General features: G+C 39.0%; 1 non-coding gene across 1 annotated transcript; it reads right to left on the bottom strand.

Moving 5' to 3' along the window:
- Window positions 1-4,649: 4,649 nt before the first annotated feature.
- LOC112761423 (small nucleolar RNA R71) lies at window positions 4,650-4,756 on the bottom strand. The gene has a single exon (XR_003181816.1). It is a non-coding gene; the product is annotated as a small nucleolar RNA R71 (small nucleolar RNA).
- Between the last annotated feature and the right edge of the window lie 16,127 nt (window positions 4,757-20,883).

Below are 20,883 nucleotides of genomic sequence, written 5' to 3'. Positions count from 1 at the left end.
TGCAGCAGAATTGCAAGTTTCATGAACTTCCATTGGAAGATCCTCATCAGTTCTTAGCTGAATTCTTGTAAATCTGTGACACTGTTAAGACCAATGGGATTAATCCTGAGGTCTACAGACTTATGCTTTTTCCCTTTGCTGTAAGAGACAGAGCCAGGACATGGTTGGACTCACAATCTAAAGATAGCCTGAACTCTTGGGAAAAGTTGGTCAATGCTTTCTTGGCCAAATTCTTTCCACCTCAGAAGTTGAGGAAGCTTAGAGTGGAATTCCAAACCTTCAGACAGAAGGAAAGTGAATCCCTCTATGAAGCTTGGGAAAGATACAAGCAATTGATCAGGAGGTGTCCTTTTGATATGTTTTTAGAATGGAGCATCATATGTATATTCTATGATGGTCTGTCTGAATTGTCCAAGATGTCATTGGATCACTCTGCTGGAGGATCTCTTCATCTGAAGAAGACGCCTGCAGAAGCCCAGGAACTCATTGAAATGGTTGTAAATAACCAGTTCATGTATACTTCTGAAAGGAATCCTATGAATAATGGGACAACTCAGAAGAAAGGAGTTCTTGAGATTGATACTCTGAATGCAATATTGGCTCAGAACAAAATATTGACTCAGCAAGTCAATATGATTTTTCAGAGTCTGTCTAGAATGCAAGCTGCAACAGGCAGTACTAAGGAAGCTTCCTCTGAAGAAGAAGCCTATGACCCTGAGAACCCTGGAATGAAAAAGGTGAATTACATGGGAGAATCCTATGAAAACACCTATAATCTTTCATGGAGGAATCATCCAAATTTCTCATGGAAGGATCAATAGAAGCCTAATCAAGGCTTCAGTAACAATAATGGTGGGAGAAATAGGTTTGACAATAGCAAACCTTTTCCATCATCTTCTTAGCAACAGACAGAGAATTCTAAGCAGAGCCACTCTGACTTAGCAACTGTAGTCTCTGATCTATCTAAGACCACTCTCAGTTTTATGACTGAAGCAAGGTCCTCCATTAGAAATTTGGAGGCACAAGTGGGTCAGTTGAGTAAAAGCGTTACTAAACTCCCTCCTAGTACTCTCCTAAGCAATAGAGAAGAGAATCCAAAGAGAGAGTGCAAGGCCATCTACACGTCCAACATGGCCGAACCTATAGAGGAGGGAAAGATAGTGATTTCCACTGAGGAAGACATCAATGGACGTCCACTAGCCACCAAGGAATTCCCTAATGAGGAACCCAAGGAATCTGAGGCTCATATAGAGACCATAGAGATTCCACTGAACTTACTATTGCCATTCATGAACTTTGATGAGTATTCTTCCTCTGAAGAGGATGAAGATATTGTGGAAGAGAAAGTTGCTCAATATCTAGGAGCAATCATAAAGCTGAATGCCAAGTTATTTGGTAATGAGACCTGGGAGGATGAACCCCCATTGCTCATCAATGAACTAAATGATCTGGTTCAACTGAAATTACCTTAGAAGAAACAGGATCCTGGAAAGTTCTTAATACCTTATACCATAGGCACCATGACCTTTGAGAAGGCTCTGTGTGACCTGGGGTCAGGGATAAACCTCATGCCCCTCTCTGTAATGGAGAAACTAGAGATCTTTGAGGTACAAGCTGCAAGAATCTCACTAGAGATGGCAGACAATTCAAGGAAACAAGCTTATGGACTTGTAGAGGATGTCTTGGTGAAGGTTGAAGGCCTGTACATCCCTGTTGATTTCATAATCCTAGATACTGGAAAGGAAGAGGATGAATCCATCATCCTTGGAAGACCCTTCCTAGCCACAGCAAGAGCTGTGATTGATGTGGATAGAGGAGAGCTAGTCCTTCAATTGAATGAGGACTACCTTGTGTTTAAGGCCCAATGATCTTCTTCTATAACCATGGAGAGAAAGTATGAAAAGCTTCTCTCAATACAGAGTCAAACAGAGCCCCCACACTCAACTTCTAAGTTTGGTGTTGGGAGGCCATCATTAAGCTCTGAGTCTCTGTGAAGCTCTCTAAGAGCTCACTGTCAAGCTATTGACATTAAAGAAGCGCTTGTTGGGAGGCAACCCAATGTTATTTAATTATATTTATTTATTTTCCATTGTTATTTTTATGTTTTCTTTAGGTTGATGATCATGTGAAGTCACAAAAACAAATGAAAAATCAAAAACAGAATAAAAAACAGCATAAAAAATAGCACACCCTAGAGGACAAGCTCACTGGCATTTAAACGCCAGTAAGGATAGCAGAATGGGCGTCTAACGCCCAGTCTGGCAGCATTCTGGGCGTTAAACGCCAAAATGGGTAGCACTATGGGCGTTTAATGCCAAAAAGGGCTGACTGGCATCTGGCTGGTGTTAAAACGCCAGAAATGGGCATCTGGCTGGCGTTTAACGCCAGAAATGGACAGCAGAGTGGCGTTTAACGCCAGGAAAGGTAGCAGAGCTGGTGTTAAATGCCAGATTTGGCACAGAATGGGCGTTTGAACGTCAAAATGGTGCAGGAACTCTGATAAACCACTATTTTATGGTTTATATTGTGTTTAATTGTGTGGTTTTATCATGATCCTTACCCACTTATTCATTAAATTAGCATACAATTATAATTCCTTCCTAAATTTATTACATGTTTGAAAACTGCTTCCTAGAGACTTTAATTATGTATTTTTAATTCTCCTTTATTCCATTCGATGACGTGATCTGTGTGTTGAGTGTTTCAGACTTTACAGGGCATGAATGAGTTGGAGATTGGAAAGGAAGCTGGCAGAAATGGAAGGAACACAAGAATTTGAGGAGATAACCAGCGAGAAGTGACGCGGTCGCATGGCTCACGCGACCACGCGAAGGAGAGCAAATTGCAGTGACGCGGCCGCATGGCTCACGCGGCCGCGCGGATTGGAAAAGCTAAAGCGACGCGGTAGCATGGACAACCCGAACGCGTGGCAAGGAAAAGCACGAATGACGCGTCCGCATGGGTGACGCGATCGCGTGACATGTGCGATCTGCATAATCTGCAGAACTCACTGGGGGCGATTTTGGACCTTATTTCGACCCAGTTTTCGGCCCGGAACAGCAGACTAGAGCCAGAGAATATGCAAAAACAAAGGACAACATTCATTCTACACAGTTTTCAGTTTTAGATCGAGTTTTACTCCTCCTCTAGGTTTTTTTTTCTTTAGTTTTTAGGATTTAATTTTCAATTGGTCTTAGCATTGAAACATTGAGAAGAGTTAGTACTTCATCAAGACTTCGTCATTCTAGTTCGTTCTCTTAACTTGGTTTTATTATTCCATGTTCTTTGCTTTGCTCAATTTTGTCAATTGAATACTTTTATGATTATTTAATACAAGGGTTATTTCTTTTATTTTAATTCATTTTAATTTCCAATAATCATGTCTTCTTTTAATTCCCTTTCATGTGTTATGGATTTATTATTTACAATGAGCAAGTAGTTCCCTTACTTGATGGGGAGTTGATTGAAAGGAACTCTTGAGTTGGAAGGATTGAAAGAAAATTTGTAATTGGGTTAACTGTTGGATTGCTATCTAGTCACTAACACCAATCCCTTTGAACTAAGTGGGTTGCAACTCGTGAACAGATCTAGCATTCCAACTCGTTTGACTTTCCTTTACCTAGTAAAGGATAATTAAACAGAACAACCATTAATTATCAATTAATCTTGAAATCATTCCATCAATAATAGAGATTCCAACTAATCAACTCCCACTCAAGGCTTTTACTCATATTATTTAATTTTCCCAATTTAATTTTCCATCTACTTAACTCAATTTCTTTGGAAACATCTGATTAATAAAATAGAACACTTTTCTGCAACTCGTTGGGAGACGACCTAGGACTCAAACTCCCAATAATTTTTACTTTAAATTCTCTGTGACATATTTCTAAATTGATAGGCAGATTTTCGATGAGTTAAGAACTATACTTACAACGTAACTATTTTAATAATTTTTAATTCACCAACTTCTGTGCTCCGTCAATTTTTGGCGCCGTTGCCGGGGAGTTGCAATAGAGTGCTAAAGTTATTAATTAGAATTTATTTATTTGCATTTTATTTTATTATTTTTACTATGAGCTGCATGTTTCTTTCGTCAAATGACGCGTTCACTACCTAACCCCAACTTGCCAATATTCGATCCTGAAATTGAAAGGACTATTTCACGAATAAGGCGAGCTAAGCGTCGGTTAGTCCTCTCTAAGGACGAATCTGAAACGTCAGTTGAGGAAGAAACCAGTCCCCGTTCTACTAATTCGATTGTTTTACGTGCAGGAGACATGGCAGCTAGGAGAGCTACCATCCAGGAGGAATGAGCTCCTGATTTTACGATGCAACCGTTTCAAGCGCATCATCCAGTGGTAGCTACAGATTTTGAAATAAAGACCGCACTGCTAAATTTGATGCCCAAGTTTCATGGCTTACCTGCTCAAGAGCCCATCAAGTACTTGAGAGATTTCCAAGCAGCCTGTTCCACTGTCAGGCGTGATGGTACTGATGAAACTTCAATTTTGCTGAAAGCTTTCCCGTTTTCTCTTGAGAGAAAGGCAAGAGAGTGGTACTACACTCAACCTCTAGCAAATGTATCCAACTGGGATACACTCAAAAAGGAGTTTTTGGAGAAATTCTTTCCATCTGAAGTTACTGATAAACTGAGGAAGGATATTTCCACAATTGTTCAGGATGACAATGAGTCTCTCTTTGAATACTGGGAGCGCTTCAATAATCTTCTGGAAGCATGCCCCCACCACAGGATTGATAAGATGGTGTTACTCAGCTATATCACACAGGGTATGAGGCCCCAAGATAAGACTACATTGGAAAGTGCCAGCAATGGGTCTATGAAGAAGTACAAGACCACTGATGAAGCATGGCAATTGATCAGTGATTTAGCTGAATCTACTAGGAACCACAGGCAAAAGCAAGGCCATTCAAAAGCTGTTGCAGAAGTATCCTCTAACAGAGAGACTGCGGCTCTAGCTCAGAGTATATGTGAGATGACCAACTTGCTGAAGCAGATGCAATTGAATCAACAACAAGCTCAGCAAGCTCAACCTCCTCCACCACAACAAAACCAACAACTAGTCCCATAGAGAGTTTGCGGAATCTGTGTTGATTATAGCCATTATACTGATGAATGCCCGCAGCTCCAACAAGAAGACAACATGGTGGCATCCACTCATAACTTCTATGACCGCCCCAACCAAGGGTACAATCAAAGTGGAAACAATAACCATGGATGGCAGGACAATTCTAACCAGAATTGGAGGGACAACAATAACAGAGGAGGCAGAGATAATCAGGGAAATCAGAGGTGGAATAATAACAACAACAGGCAGCAGAATCAACCTTACAGAGCACCTCACCTGAGGCAAAACCAAGGACCACAGCACAATCAACAGCAGACCTCTCAATTCACTCATTCTTCTTCATCTCCTAATGAAGAGTTACTACAATCTTTTGAGCGAAGACAGCAGACCATGGAAAATAACATCATGAATAGTATTAATGCCAGTCTGAACGGTCTGACCTCTACTTTGCAAGCTCTTGTCTCACAGATTGGAGCAACGCAAAATTCCAGTAACCAACCTTCAAGCTCCACTGGAATCCCCTCTCAACTATTACCCAATCCAAAGGGAGGCGTTAATGCCATCACCCTAAGGTCCGAAACCACTCTGCAGGAGAGGAACCAGGAGGAACCAAGCCCACCAGAACACGCCTCAGCTGAAGAGGTTGTAGAAATAGAAGATGTTAAGGAGGAAGAGGACATACAGGACATAGCTGAAGAAGAAATAGCTCAACGACAAAAGGAAGCACCAAAAGGCACAGACACTACAGAAAACACTACTCCTATTCCATTTCCACAACTTGCAAGGAAGCCCAGGATGCAGCTGGAACCCGATCCTAAAATGGTAGAAATATTCAAAAAGGTCGAGGTAATTGTTCCTCTTTTTGATGTTATTCAGCAAGTACCTAAATATGCAAAGTTTCTAAAAGATTTGTGTATTCATAAAGACAAAATTAATGAATTAGAAACTATTCCTTTAGGTAGTTCCATATCTGCTTTAATGGGAGGATTACCTGAAAAATGTAGTGATCCAGGTCCTTGTATAGTTAGCTGTACTATTGGTGGTGTAGTAATTTATGATTGCATGTGTGATTTAGGAGCATGTGTTAGTATAATGCCTTTGGCTATATATGATATTTTGAGGCTCCCTCCCTTAAAAAGGTCGGCAGCTCGTTTTGTGTTAGCAGATAAAAGCATTATTACAGTGGCTGGAGTTGCTCAAGATGTTTTGGTGAACATTAAAGGGCTTACATTTCCCACTGATTTTTATATCTTGGAGATGCCCCATAATGATTCAGATAAACCATCATCAATCCTACTTGGAAGACCATTCCTGAAGACATCAAAATTCAAATTGGATGCTTTTTCAGGAACATACTCCTTTGAAATAGATGGCCGCATAGTAATCTTCAATCTGAATGGAGTCATTGACAACCCTCCAGAAGATCGTTCTATCTTCCAATGTGATGTCATAGATGAAAGTGTAGCTGAAGTTCACAAGGAAGAGTTAGAAGAGAGGCACACTGGACAAGGTCCAAGTGTGGGGACCCTCTTAACTAACAATGAGGGCACTTCGTCATTTTCACAAGCTCCAGATAATCCAGAGCCTGCCCATGATCAGAAGTTAGAATTGAAACCCCTTCCTCCACATCTCAAATATGCTTATCTTGAAGATGAGCAGAAGTTTCCAGTTATCATTGCAAGGGAACTTACTTCTCAACAAGAAGAGCAGTTACTTGATGTGCTGAGAAAGCATAAGAAGGCAATTGGGTGGAGTTTGGCAGACATAGTAGGAATCAACCCTCAAGTATGTGAGCACAGAATATTTTTAGAAGAGGGAGCAAGACCTGTCCGTCAACCCCAAAGAAGATTGAATCCCACCATCTTGGAAGTTGTCAAAAAGGAAGTGACCAGACTATTGGAAGCAGATATCATATATCCCATTTCAGACAGTGAATGGGTAAGCCCAGTACAAGTGGTGCCCAAGAAGTCTGAAGTCACTACAGTGAAGAATGAGCATGGAGAGCTCATAGCAACTAGAGTTCAGAATGCTTGGAGAGTCTGCATTGATTACAGGCGTCTCAACCAAGCTACCCGTAAGGATCACTACCCACTTTCATTCATTGATCAAATGCTGGATCGCCTGTCAGGTAAATCACGTTATTGCTTTTTAGATGGTTACACAGGTTATTTCCAGATTCATATAGCTCCTGAGGATTAGGAAAAGACCACTTTCACATGTCCTTTTGGGACATATGCTTACAAGAGAATGCCCTTTGGCTTGTGCAATGCACCAACTACTTTCCAAAGGTGTATGATGAGTCTTTTCTCTGACCTTATTGAGGAGTGTATGGAAGTTTTTATGGACGATTTTAGCGTTTATGGTGATTCTTTTAGCCTTTGCTTAGATGGATTATCTAGAGTGTTAGATAGATGTGTTAATACAAACCTTGTATTAAATTTTAAAAAATGTCACTTTATGGTAAAACAAGGGATTGTATTGGGACATGTGATATCTAATAATTGTATTTCTGTAGACCCAGCAAAGGTGAATGTTATTTCTAGTTTATCTTACCCCTCTTCTGTGAGGGAAGTTTGTTCGTTCCTTGGCCATGCAGGTTTTTACAGGAGATTTATTAAGGACTTTAGTAAGGTAGCACTTCCCTTATCCAGATTATTGCAGAAGGATATTGAGTTCGAGTTCAGTGAGGATTGCAAACAAGCGTTTGATAAGCTGAAGACTGTTCTGACTCAAGCTCCAATTGTGAGAGGACCAGACTGGAGCCAGCCGTTTGAAATCATGTGCGATGCTTCCAACCATGCAGTAGGAGCAGCGCTGGCTCAGCATGAAGGTAAGGATCCTTTTGTTATTGCTTATGCGTCTAAGACTTTAGACACTGCCCAGTCCAATTATACTACTACTGAGAAAGAGCTTCTTGCTATTGTTTTTACTCTGGATAAATTCCGAGCTTATTTACTTGGTACTAGAGTAGTAGTGTATTTGGACCATGCAGCTTTAAAGTACCTACTAGCTAAAAAGGAGTCCAAACCAAGACTTATACGTTGGATACTGCTGTTACAAGAATTTGATTTAGAAATAAAGGATAGGAGTGGTAATCAGAATTTAGTGGCAGACCACCTGAGTCGCCTTGAGCATATTAACGATGATTCTACTCCTATAGATGATAATTTTCCTTTTGATAACCTGCAAGCAGTATCTGAGGTAGTCTCTTGGTATGCACCTGTAGCTAATTATTTAGTTAGCCGCACATTTCCTCCAAATTTTTCTAAGCATCAAAGAGACAAGCTGAAAAGCGAGTCTAAATATTATATATGGGATGACCCGTATTTATGGAGATGTGGCACTGACCAAGTAATTAGACGTTGTGTGCCTCAATCAGAATTCCAGTCCATTTTAGAGGCCTGTCACTCATCTGAGAGTGGAGGACATTTTGGCCCTCAAAGAACAGCTAGAAAGATCTTAGACTGTGGATTCTGGTGGCCTACTCTTTTTAGAGACGCTGCGGAGTTTTGTAAATCTTGTCTCCCATGCCAAAAATTTGGTAATATATCCAGGAGGGATGAGATGCCTCAACAAATTATGCTTTTCTGTGAAATTTTTTATGTTTGGGGCATTGACTTCATGGGTCCATTTCCAAATTCTAATGGATATTTTTTATATATTATTAGCTGTGGATTATGTTTCCAAATGGGTGGAAGCAATTCCTACCCGTACTGATGATGCTAACACTGTTGTTTCCTTTGTGAGAAACCATATTATATGTCGCTTCGGATCACCACGAGCAATCGTGAGCGATCAAGGCACCCATTTTTGTAATAGGAGACTAAAAGGATTAATGAAGAAACATGGGATAATTCATAAAGTTGCAACGGCTTACCATCCCCAAACTAATGGGCAAGTCGAAGTGTCAAACAGAGAAATTAAGCGTATCTTACAAAAGATAGTAAAGCCTCATAGAAAAGACTGGAGCACCAGGCTACAAGATGCACTCTGGGCATGTAGAACAGCATACAAGACACCCATTGGGATGAGTCCTTTCCGCTTAGTTTATGGAAAAGCTTGTCATCTCCCAGTTGAAGTAGAGCACAGAGCCTTTTGGGCAGTTAAGGAGTGCAATATGGGAATTGAGAAAGCCGGAGCTGAAAGGAAGTTGCAACTGCAGGAACTGGAGAGCCTTCGCCTAGAAGCTTATGAGAACTCAAGAATATACAAGGAGAAGATGAAGGTTGTACATGATCAGCACATCAAGAAGAAAGAGTTCCAACCTAGGGATTTCGTCCTCCTTTACAAATCTCGACTAAGGCTCATGCCAGGTAAGTTGAGATCACGATGGGAAGGTCCATACAGAGTAGAGAAGGCCGAACCGTACGGAGTTTATCACCTAAGCCATCCTTCAAGCTCTGAACTTATTAAAGTTAATGGACAACGCCTGAAGCTATACCATGGCGAGAAGATGCAGAGAAACAAGGAGCTTGAGATCTTCCTCTTGGAAGATCCCCACATAGCAGAAGATTGAGCTAGTGGAGCGTCCAACTTACGGACGTTAAAGCAAAGTGCTAGGTGGGAGACAACCCACCATGGTATGATCGTTGTTTTCTTTATTTTTAGTTTCTCCTATTCAATAACTCTTCTCTTTATTAGTACTTTCGTGCATCTGCATTTACATGTTTCTATTTTTCATAAAAAAAAAAAGAAATTTAACATGGTGTTAGAAATTTATTTGAGTCATTTTTCCTCATTATATGCTTGTGGATATTTGTAAATTGTTTGGCAATTATATATTATTTTCTTTAAAGAGTTGCTTGCATGTTAACTTTAATACTTTCTTTACCTTATTCACCATGCATGCTATGTGTTTGTGAAAAAGCCCTTATGGCATTAGGCACTTCTCTCTTATACTCTCTACTATTTAATGCTTGCTTTTTCATAAATTCTCTTTACTATTGTATTAATTGAATTTAATTATCAATACAAACATGGTAATTTATTACAAGTAATGCTTGGTCTATGCTACTCATGCCCTTTTCTGGCATGCCAATAAACACCTTGCATCCACTTATCTTTCGATGCACTGGCTATTTTTCATTGCTGGCTTTTCACATGTACTCGAGAGCATGTGTTAATATCAATTACATCCTAATGTGCATCCATCACCACTCTTCCATTCTCTTTCTTGCTATATATCTATTTGAATTTAATTTACTTTCTCCTCCCTTTTTCAGGATGGCCACCAAGAAAGGAAGGGAGAAAGCAACTCCTAAACCCCCAGCAAGAAGAGGAACTAAAAGAGCATTAGTGGCAGAGCCGTCTTCAACCGCAGTCAAGCCCTCAACAAAAAGAGTTAAGAGGATAATAAAGGTTGATGAAAAGGAGAAAGCCTTTCCAGCAAAGGACATTGCGTGATTTTCCAATCGCTACTATGAGCAGATGTTCCCTATCTTGGCAGAAAAGAACTATAACAATGAATACCTTCTTATCCTCCCGTCCAATATTGCTACCTCTGTTGAGCCGCGAATTGAACGAAGATAATGGGATTTCCTACGGAGACAGCCAAGGCAGGTCAATCTTTCTTGGGTAGTTGAGTTCTACTCTAACTTCTACATGCCAACCCTGCAGTCTGTTTATGTTCGGAAGAAGCAAGTCCCCATTACAGAAGAGGCCATTCAGCAAGCTCTGAGTCTTCCCCCTATTCCAGAAGGAATGGACGCCTTCCAAGAAGCCGCACTTAAGCGCCAGAGGTACCAATTTGACTGGGACTCCGTTCTCGGAGTTATCGCCTTACCTGGCAGCCGTTGGATCTACGGATACCACCGTACCCGCCCTAAGGGAATCTTGGCTTCGGCACTTACCTTAGAGGCTCGCGTATGGGCACAGATCATGTCCCATTACGTCTTCCTAAGCACTCATGAGTCCTCCTTCACTGCGGACATGGCTGTTCTACTCTGGTGCATCCTTACAGACCAACCTCTGAATCTCTCAAGACATATCCGGAATGCTATGGGACACGTACAAATTGCGGGCAACTTACCTTTCCCCGCCTTGGTCTCAGATCTTGTCTCAGCAGCCGGAGTCTCCTACAGGGCTGGGGACACCAAAGCCGTGCTTCCACGGGATGATCAGTATGTCCCTAACGGGAAATACCTCAGACTTCCAGTAGCCACTACAAGTCTTCCTACTGCTCCAGTTGAAGATAATCCTTCTTTAATACCACAAGCACCTACAACTGATGAATTGCTCCAGCAGATAATCAAAAAGTTGGATCGGCAAGAACACAAAGCTAAGTTAAGAAAGCGCCGTAACAACCGAAGATTCAAACAGCTCAGGGAGCTACTTAGAGGAGATTGCAGAGACTCAGACACCCCAGAATCCACTTCTTTTACCAGCACAGGAAGCCATGACGGTCCCGATTATGGAGATACTGCTACCAGCCCACCCCTGTTCCTGACAAATGGCACCGCGGACGGTGCAAAGACTTAAGTGTGGGGAGGTCGGTCAGTACCTGACTTCAGGAGATAATTTCTCTTCTCTAGCACCAATAATTAGGATATTTTAGTTAGATTTTCTTTCTTTTATAGAATAGAATAAATTGCATAGGTTAGGATAGTTGCATGCATGTTCTACTTGATTGAAAAGACAATAAGTTTCTTCTAAAACTCTATCTTTGGAACAAAATTTCACTAATTTTTCAAAATTTTTATGATAAATTTGCTTGAGTTGTATTTAGAACATGATGTTTGAGCTAAAGAACACACAACCTGTGAAAGATTTGAGCCTTTATGTATGGTTACATTATTTAACCATAATTATTTCATTCTTGTGTGCTTCCCTCTCTATGATTGTAATCTATATTTTGTTTTATCTTATATGTCCAATATTTATTATATTTGCATGCTTGCACATGATTGAGGCCATTATTTGTTTAAACTCACTTATCCAAATTAAGCCTACCCTTTTCAATTACCTTTGTTAACCACTTTGAGCCTTTAAATCCCATTTGTTCTATATCTTACCACATTACTAACCTTAAGCTGAAAAACAATTGTATATCCCAAATTGAATCTTTGGTTAGCTTAAGATAGAATTGTGTGTGCTAGTTAAGTATGGGAAATTGTGGGAACAAAAGTTGTTAAGAGAATGTGTCATGAGAATTTAATGGGAATTTGGATACCTACTCATGTGAAACTATAAGAATTAAAAATCTATGTGCATTGATAAGCTATATTTATTTTTAATGTCAAAAAAAAATTTATTATATATATATATATATATATATATATATATATATATATATATAATAAGGGGATAAAATTACCCCAATGATGAATTAAGAATTCAAAAGATCAATGCACATATGATAAAATCAAAATAAAAAGTTGATACATGAGTATGGATTGAAAAAGGGAATTCTGGGTAGTTAGGTATGAATTCTGAGATTACATTAAAAATATACAAGTTGGGTTGGAGTTTGGGTTAATTAAAGATTCAATTTATCAGCTCACTTAACTAAATGTATATCCACATCCTCACCTTGGCCCTATTACAACCTTGAAAAGATCTCATGATGTTTGCATTGGTATATTAACTGTTGTTGATTGGTTAGGAGAAGAACAAAAGTTAGAGGGCATGATTAGAGAAGGATAGAGTGATTACCCTATACACTAGAGATTAGAGCGTACATACATTATCAGTGAGGGTTCAATGCTTGAATTTCCATGTTCCCTGCTTTCATAGGCTATCCTCTTGCATTTTTATCTGTTTTACTGTATAATGAGAGAATTAGTGGAATTTGATTTGTAGTTATTTTGAAGAGCTTATTTACTTTTAATCAAGTGGACAAGAATCATATAGTTACATTTATTTATATATATATAGGATTGCATTGCATTTCATGAGTTTCTACATGTTCATACTTATCTACTTTATCTCATTCAATTAAGCATGAGGACATGCTAATGTTTAAGTGTGGGGAGGTTGATAAACCACTATTTTATGGTTTATATTGTGTTTAATTGTGTGGTTTTATCATGATCCTTACCCAGTTATTCATTAAATTAGCATGCAATTATAATTCCTTCCTGAATTTATTACATGTTTGAAAATTGCTTCCTAGAGACTTTAATTATGTATTTTTAATTCTCTTTTATTCCGTTTGATGCCGTGATCTGTGTGTTGAGTGTTTCAGACTTTACAGGGCATGAATGAGTTGGAGATTGGAAAGGAAGCTGGCAGAAATGGAAGGAACACAAGAATTTGAGGAGATAACCAGCGAGAAGTGACGCGGTCGCATGGCTCACGCGACCGCGCGAAGGAGAGCAAATCGCTGTGACGCGGCCGCATGGCTCACGCGGCCGCGCGGATTGGAAAAGCTAAAGCGACGCGGTAGCATGGACGACACGAACGCGTGGCAAGGAAAAGCGCGAATGACGCGTCCGCATGGGTGACGCGATCGCGTGACATGTGCGATCTGCATAATCTGAAGAACTCGCTGGGGGCGATTTTGGACCTTATTTCGACCCAGTTTTCGGCCCGGAACAGCAGACTAGAGCCAGAGAACATGCAGAAACAAAGGACAACATTTATTCTACACAGTTTTCAGTTTTAGATCGAGTTTTACTCCTCCTCTAGGTTTTTTTTTATTTAGTTTTTAGGATTTAATTTTCAATTGGTCTTAGCATTGGAACATTGAGAAGAGTTAGTACTTCATCAAGACTTCGTCATTCTAGTTCGTTCTCTTAACTTGGTTTTATTATTCCATGTTCTTTGCTTTGCTCAATTTTGTCAATTGAATACTTTTATGATTATTTAATACAAGGGTTATTTCTTTTATTTTAATTCATTTTAATTTCCAATAATCATGTCTTCTTTTAATTCCCTTTCATGTGTTATGGATTTATTATTTACAATGAGCGAGTAGTTCCCTCACTTGATGGGGAGTTGATTGAAAGGAACTCTTGAGTTGGAAGGATTGAAAGAAAATTTGTAATTGGGTTAACTGTTGGATTGCTATCTAGTCACTAACACCAATCCCTTTGAACTAAGTGGGTTGCAACTTGTGAATAGATCTAGCATTCCAACTCGTTTGACTTTCCTTTACCTAGTAAAGGATAACTAAACAGAACAACCATTAATTATCAATTAATCTTGAAATCATTCCATCAATAATAGAGATTCCAACTAATCAACTCCCACTCAAGGCTTTTACTTATATTATTTAATTTTTCCAATTTAATTTTCCATCTACTTAACTCAATTTCTTTGGAAACATCTGATTAATAAAATAGCACACTTTTCTGCAACTCGTTGGGAGACGACATGGGACTCAAACTCCCAGTAATTTTTACTTTAAATTCTCTGTGACATATTTCTAAATTGATAGGCAGATTTTCGGTGAGTTAAGAACTATACTTACAACGTAACTATTTTAATAATTTTTAATTCACCAACTTCTGTGCTCCGTCAGACTCAAATTCCTTGACACCTCAAGATCTGTGAACCCCACAGGATCCCCACCTATCCCACCTCTTCTTCTCTCCTCTTCACACCTTTCTATAACACTCTTCCCCAAACACCCTTGACCAATCCCATCAAAATCTCTTCCCTAAACACCTCTCACCTATCAAATCCTACCCTCTTCCCCATATTCTCTTCACCACTCACATCCATCCATCATTAAACTCCACCTACCTCACCATTCAAATTCAAACCATTTCCCTCCCAAACCCACCCACACATGGCCGAATACCCTCTCTCCCTTACCCTATAAATACCCCTCCTTACCACCTTCATCTTCACACAACATACATACTACTACACCCTTGGCCGAATTCACACACCCCTACATCTCCTCCATTTCTTCTTCTTCTACTCCTTTCTTTCTTCTTTTTTGCTCGAGGACGAGCAACCATTCTAAGTTTGGTGTGGGAAAAGCTAAAGTTTTTTGTTTTCCATAACTACTAATGGCACCTAAGGCCAGAGAAACCTCTAGAAAGAGGAAAGAGAAGACAATTGCTTCCACCTCCGAGTCATGGGAGATGGAGAGATTCATCTCAAAGGTCCATCAAGACTACTTCTATGAAGTTGTGGCCAAGAAAAAGGTGATCCCCGAGGTCCCCTTCAAGCTCAAAAAGAGTGAATATCCGGAGATCCGACATGAGATTTGAAGAAGAAGTTGGGAAATTCTCACCAACCCCATTCAACAAGTCGGGATCTTAATGGTTCAAGAGTTCTATGCTAATGCATGGATCACTAAGAACCATGACCAAAGTGTGAACCTGAACCCAAATAATTGGCTTACAATGGTTCGGGGGAATTACTTGGATTTTAGTCCGAAAATTGTGAGGTTGGCATTTAACTTGCCAATGATGCAAGGAGATCCTCACCCTTTCACTAGAAGGGTCAACTTTGATCAAAGGTTGGACCAAGTCCTTATGGACATCTGTGTGGAAGGCGCTCAATGAAAGAGAGATTCAAGAGGCGAGCCGGTTCAACTAAGAAGGCTTGACCTCAAACCCATGGCTAGGGGATGGTTGGAGTTCATCCAACGCTCTATCATTCCTACTAGCAACCGGTCTGAAGTTACTGTAGACCGGGCTATCATGATCCATAGTATCATGAATGGAGAGGAAGTAGAAGTTCATGAGATCATATCCCTAGAACTCTACAAGGTGGCGGACAAGTATTCTACTTTGGCAAGGTTAACTTTCCCTCATCTCATTTGTCACCTATGCAATTCAGCTGGAATTATCATAGAGGAAGATATCCTCATTGAAGAGGACAAACCCATCACTAAGAGAAGGATGGAGCAAACAAGAGAGCCCACTCATGGACCTCAACAAGAGCATGAGGAAATTCCTCATCATGAAATCTCTGAGATGTCTCAATGGATGCACTTTCCTCCACAAAACTATTGGGAGCAAATCAACACCTCCCTAGGAGAATTAAGTTCCAACATGGGACAACTAAGGATGGAGCACCAAGAACATTCCATCCTCCTCCATGAAATTAGAGAAGACCAAAGAGCCATGAGGGAGGAGCAACAAAGGCAAGGAAGAGACATAGAGGAGCTCAAGCACTCCATAAGATCTTCAAGAGGAAGAACTAGCCGCCATCACTAAGGTGGACCCGTTCTTTAATTTTCTTGTTCTTATTTTTTTTGTTTTTCGAAAATTATGCTTTATGTTTTGTCTATGTTTGTGTCTTTATTACATGATTATTAGTGTTTAGTGTCTATGTCTTAAAGCTATGAATGTCCTATAAATCCATCACCTTTCTTAAAATAAAAAAATGTTTTTAATTGCAAAAGAACAAGAAGTACATGATTTCGAATTCTATCTTGAAATTAGTTTAATTATTTTGATGTGGTGGCAAATACCTTTTGTTTTCTGAATGAATGCTTGAACAGTGCATATTTTTGAATTTGTTGTTTATGAATGTTAAAATTGTTGGCTCTTGAAAGAATAATGAAAAAAGAGAAATATTATTGGTAATCTGAAAAATCATAAAATTGATTCTTGAAGCAAGAAAAAGCAGTGAACACAAAGCTTGCAGAAAAAAAAAAGAAAAAATATGCAAAAAAAAAAGAGAAAAAGCAAGCAAAAAAAGTCAATAGCCCTTTAAACCAAAAGGCAAGGGTAAAAAAGGATCCAAGACTTTGAGCATTAATGGATAGGAGGGCCTAAAGGAATAAAATCCTGGCCTAAGCGGCTAAACCAAGCTGTCCCTAACCATGTGCTTGTGGCGTGAAGGTGTCAAGTGAAAAGCTTGAGACTGAGCGGTTAAAGTCGTGGTCCAAAAGAAAAAAGAGTGTGCTTAAGAGCTCTGGGCACCTCTAACTGGGGACTCTAGCAAAGGTGAGTCATAATCTGAAAAGGTTCACCCAGTTATGTATCTGTGGTATTTATGTATCCAGTGGTAATACTAGAAAATAAAATGCTTAGGGTCACGGCCAAGACTCATAAAGTAGCTGTGTTCACGAATCAACATACTGAACTAAGAGAATCAATAACACTATCTGAATTCTGAGTTCATATAGATGCCAATCATTCTGAACTCCAAAGGATAAAGTGAGATGCCAAAACTGTTCAGAAGCAAAAGGCTATAAGTCCCGCTCATCTAATTGAAGCTAATCTTCATTGATAAATTTGGAATTCATTGTATATTCTCTTCTTTTTATCTTATTTTGTTTTCAATTGCTTGGGGACAAGCAACAATTTAAGTTTGGTGTTGTGATGAGCGGATAATTTATACCCTTTTTGGCATTATTTTTACATAGTTTTTAGTATGTTTTAATTACTTTTATTATATTTTTATTAGTTTTTATTCAAAAATTATATTTCTGGACTTTACTATGATTTTATGTATTTTTCTGTAATTTCAGGTATTTTCTGACTGAAATTGAGGGACCTGAGCAAAAATCTGATTCAGAGGCTGAAAAAGGACTGCAGATGCTGTTAGATTCTGACCCTGCTGCATTCGAAGTGGATTTTCTGAAGCTACAGAAGCCCAATTGGCGTGCTCTTAATTGCGTTGGAAAGTAGACATCCTGGGCTTTCCAGCAATATATAATAGTTTATACCTTGCCCGAGATTTGATGGCCCAAACTGGCGTTCAAAGTCAGCCTAAAACATCTTGGCGTAAAATGCCCAAACTGGCACCAGAATTGGAGTTAAACGCCCAAATTGGCACTAAGGCTGGCGTTTAACTCCAGGAACAGCTTATGTACGAAAAAAGCTTTAATGTTCAGCCCAAGCACACACCAAGTGGGCCCCAGAAGTGGATTTCTGCACTATCTGCACTTAGTTACTCATTTTCTGTAAACCTAGGTTACTAGTTTAGTATAAAAACTACTTTTAGAGATTTATTTTATATCTTTGGAATATCTTTTGATCACTTTGATCTTTGAGACCATTGTTCACGTTTGGAGAGGCTAGCCTCACGGCCATGCCTAGATCTTTCACTTATGTATTTTCTACGGTGGAGTTTCTACACCCCATAGATTAAGGTGTGGAGGTCTGCTGTTCTTCATGAATTAATGCAAGTACTATTGTTTTTCCTTCAATTCACGCCTACTTTCTCTCCAAGATATACTCTTGTTCTTAATTCAGTTAAGTCAGAATACCCGTGACAATCACCCAATCTTCGTTACTCGCTTAGCCAAGATCGCGTGCCTAACAACCACAAAGCGATCTACATGATGTTCAACGTAGTCATTGGATGACAGCTGGAGTATACTCTCTTGGATATCTAATACACGGACCGAGTCCGTGAGATTAGTATCTTCGTGGTATAGGCTAGAACCATTGGCAGCATTCCTGAGATCCAGAAAGTCTAAACCTTGTCTGTGGTATTCCGAGTAGGATCTGGGAAGGGATAACTGTGACGAGTTTCAAACTTGTGAATGTTGGGCGCAGTGACAGTGTGCAAAAGGACAATAGTCCTATTCCGACGCTAGCGGGAACTGACAGATGATTAACCGTGCGGTGACAGCGCATATGAATTTGTTTTCATCCGGGAGGATCATACAGCTTGCCATGGAAAGAGGTAATGCATGGTTGGAAGAAGGCAGTAGAAAAGCAAAAGTTCAGAAGCAACAAAGTATCTCCAGATGCTTATCTGAAATTCCCACCAATGAATTACATAAGTATCTCTATCTTATTTTCTGTTTTATTTATATTTTAATTATCAAAACCTCATAACCATTTGAATCCGCCTGTCTGAGATTTACAAGGATGACCATAGCTTGCTTCAAGCCGACAATCTCCGTGGGATCGACCCTTACTCACGTAAGGTTTATTACTTGGACGACCCAGTACACTTGCTGGTTAGTTGCGCGGAGTTGTGTGAAAAAGTGTGTAGTCACGTTTCGCGCACCAAATACCAAGATATTTGACTGGCAACGTTGCTTCCTTAAACCCCAACAAGCTACACATCCTTTGTGACCACTCTCGCTCGCAATTAACCGGAATCAAATTTGTTTTGAAAGTAAACACAAATTTTTTAAAAAATAGGAAATAAATACATAAATTTTTTAATGATAAACATAAATTTTTAAAAAGTAAATAGACAATTTTTAAAGAAAAACATAAGAATTAAACACAATTTGAAAATAAATATACAAAATTTTAAATAAAAACATTGAAAACAAACACATTTTTTTACGCTAAATACATAAATTTCGTGGAGATAATCACATACATTGTCTTTTTTTTAACGTAAATACACAAATTTTTCTTACTAATCTACCCACACTGGATTTGAAGGTCTTCTAGTCTCGATTAATATACCTTTTACTCCACAACCCGCACTAATGAGAATCACTATATATTCTCTTCATTCAATTCCATTCATAAACTTCTTCCAAAAATCCAGGTACAAATTAAACGGAAATGGATCCTCTCAAAAAGAAGCAGATCTAGACAAAACCATAGGAAAACGAACTTATAACACCATCAAAATGAATACACTAATTAACCACATGAGAACTTCAAGATGATTTGTACGAGTTATTCATTTGGTTCTTCTAATAGTCGGTCTCAAATTTTTCCATTCACTCTAATGATCCCGTGCTTGCTCCTGTTGGAACTCTGTTTTCATTTCAAAGAGTTTAAACCAAAAAGAAAAATTTTAAAATCCTTTGGCCTAACCCATCTAATCTCTTCCATTAGCATCGCCTTCTTCCTCAAATAAGTTACATGTTGCTTCATTATTTAAGTTCAGCATGTTAAACTCACCAGCCTCATCTTCATATTTAGCTTGATAATAATAGCAAACCAAACCATTTCCTCCACCTTTGGAGGGAATAGTTCCAAATCAATTTGTTTTCATCACCTGCATTTTTATTAAAATTACGTGAGCACTTAATTATAAAAAAAAAATGAATAATCTCATATCATTAGATGTAATTTTACACCATTAAAAGCATTAATAATGACTAATTGATAACTATAAATCGTAAAACTTGTTGACCTCCTAACACTCCTCTTTGCAATATAAAATGTAAATTCATAGTGGTTTTTTTTCTAATAAGACAGCTCAACATAATACAGTGGAGCAACATACAATCAAACTGCAACCATGATCATAAAAGGAATTAAAAACAAAATAAAGCAAACTATCCTGATGTCATCTCCGGCATTGTCATCAACAATAAAAGGAATCCAAACTATTCCACTCTCTATAACTGGTCAAAGATCTCTGAAATACATCTTCTTTGTTATTAAAAATCCGCATGTTCCTCTCTAGTCAGACATTCCAAGTAACCGCACAGAAGTATATCATCCACTTATTTCGCTCCTCCTTTCTGTTACCAACCCCTGTCCAACTCACAAAATGTTCTTTTATTGAGTCCAGCATAGTCCACGATCTCCCGAAATCAGAAAGCCATCGACACTACACCTGCCAAATGAACTTACGACCCAAAAACAAGTGGTGAATCTGTTCAACATCTCTTTTACATAAAACACGTGTTATTCTTCTTCCAAAATCAGTGTTCTTGATGTCAAAAGAAATCAAGTAATGAAGAACTGGAAAATAGCCAACCTATTGGAAGAACCAAAACTAGCTGCTTGAGAGATTGATCAGATAGAGAACGAATTACATAAATCTAAAAATACGTGCGTGGTTCACTTAACCAAAATATACAACCTTATGATTAAACACAACCCTCGATTTGTTTAATTATTGTTATCAGTGCCCTATCCACCAAAACTAACATCATCTTAATTAATTATAGAGAGTATAAATGTAACCTTGCACTATGCAAGCATAGGAATCAGCGGAAAACAATTAAGTGATA

This window comes from Arachis hypogaea, chromosome 16 (assembly GCF_003086295.3).
Source record: "Arachis hypogaea cultivar Tifrunner chromosome 16, arahy.Tifrunner.gnm2.J5K5, whole genome shotgun sequence".
In the NCBI taxonomy this organism is placed as follows: Eukaryota; Viridiplantae; Streptophyta; class Magnoliopsida; order Fabales; family Fabaceae; genus Arachis; species Arachis hypogaea.
The sequence above is the reverse complement of the archived record's forward strand: the minus strand, read 5'-3'. Positions and strand labels throughout refer to the sequence as shown.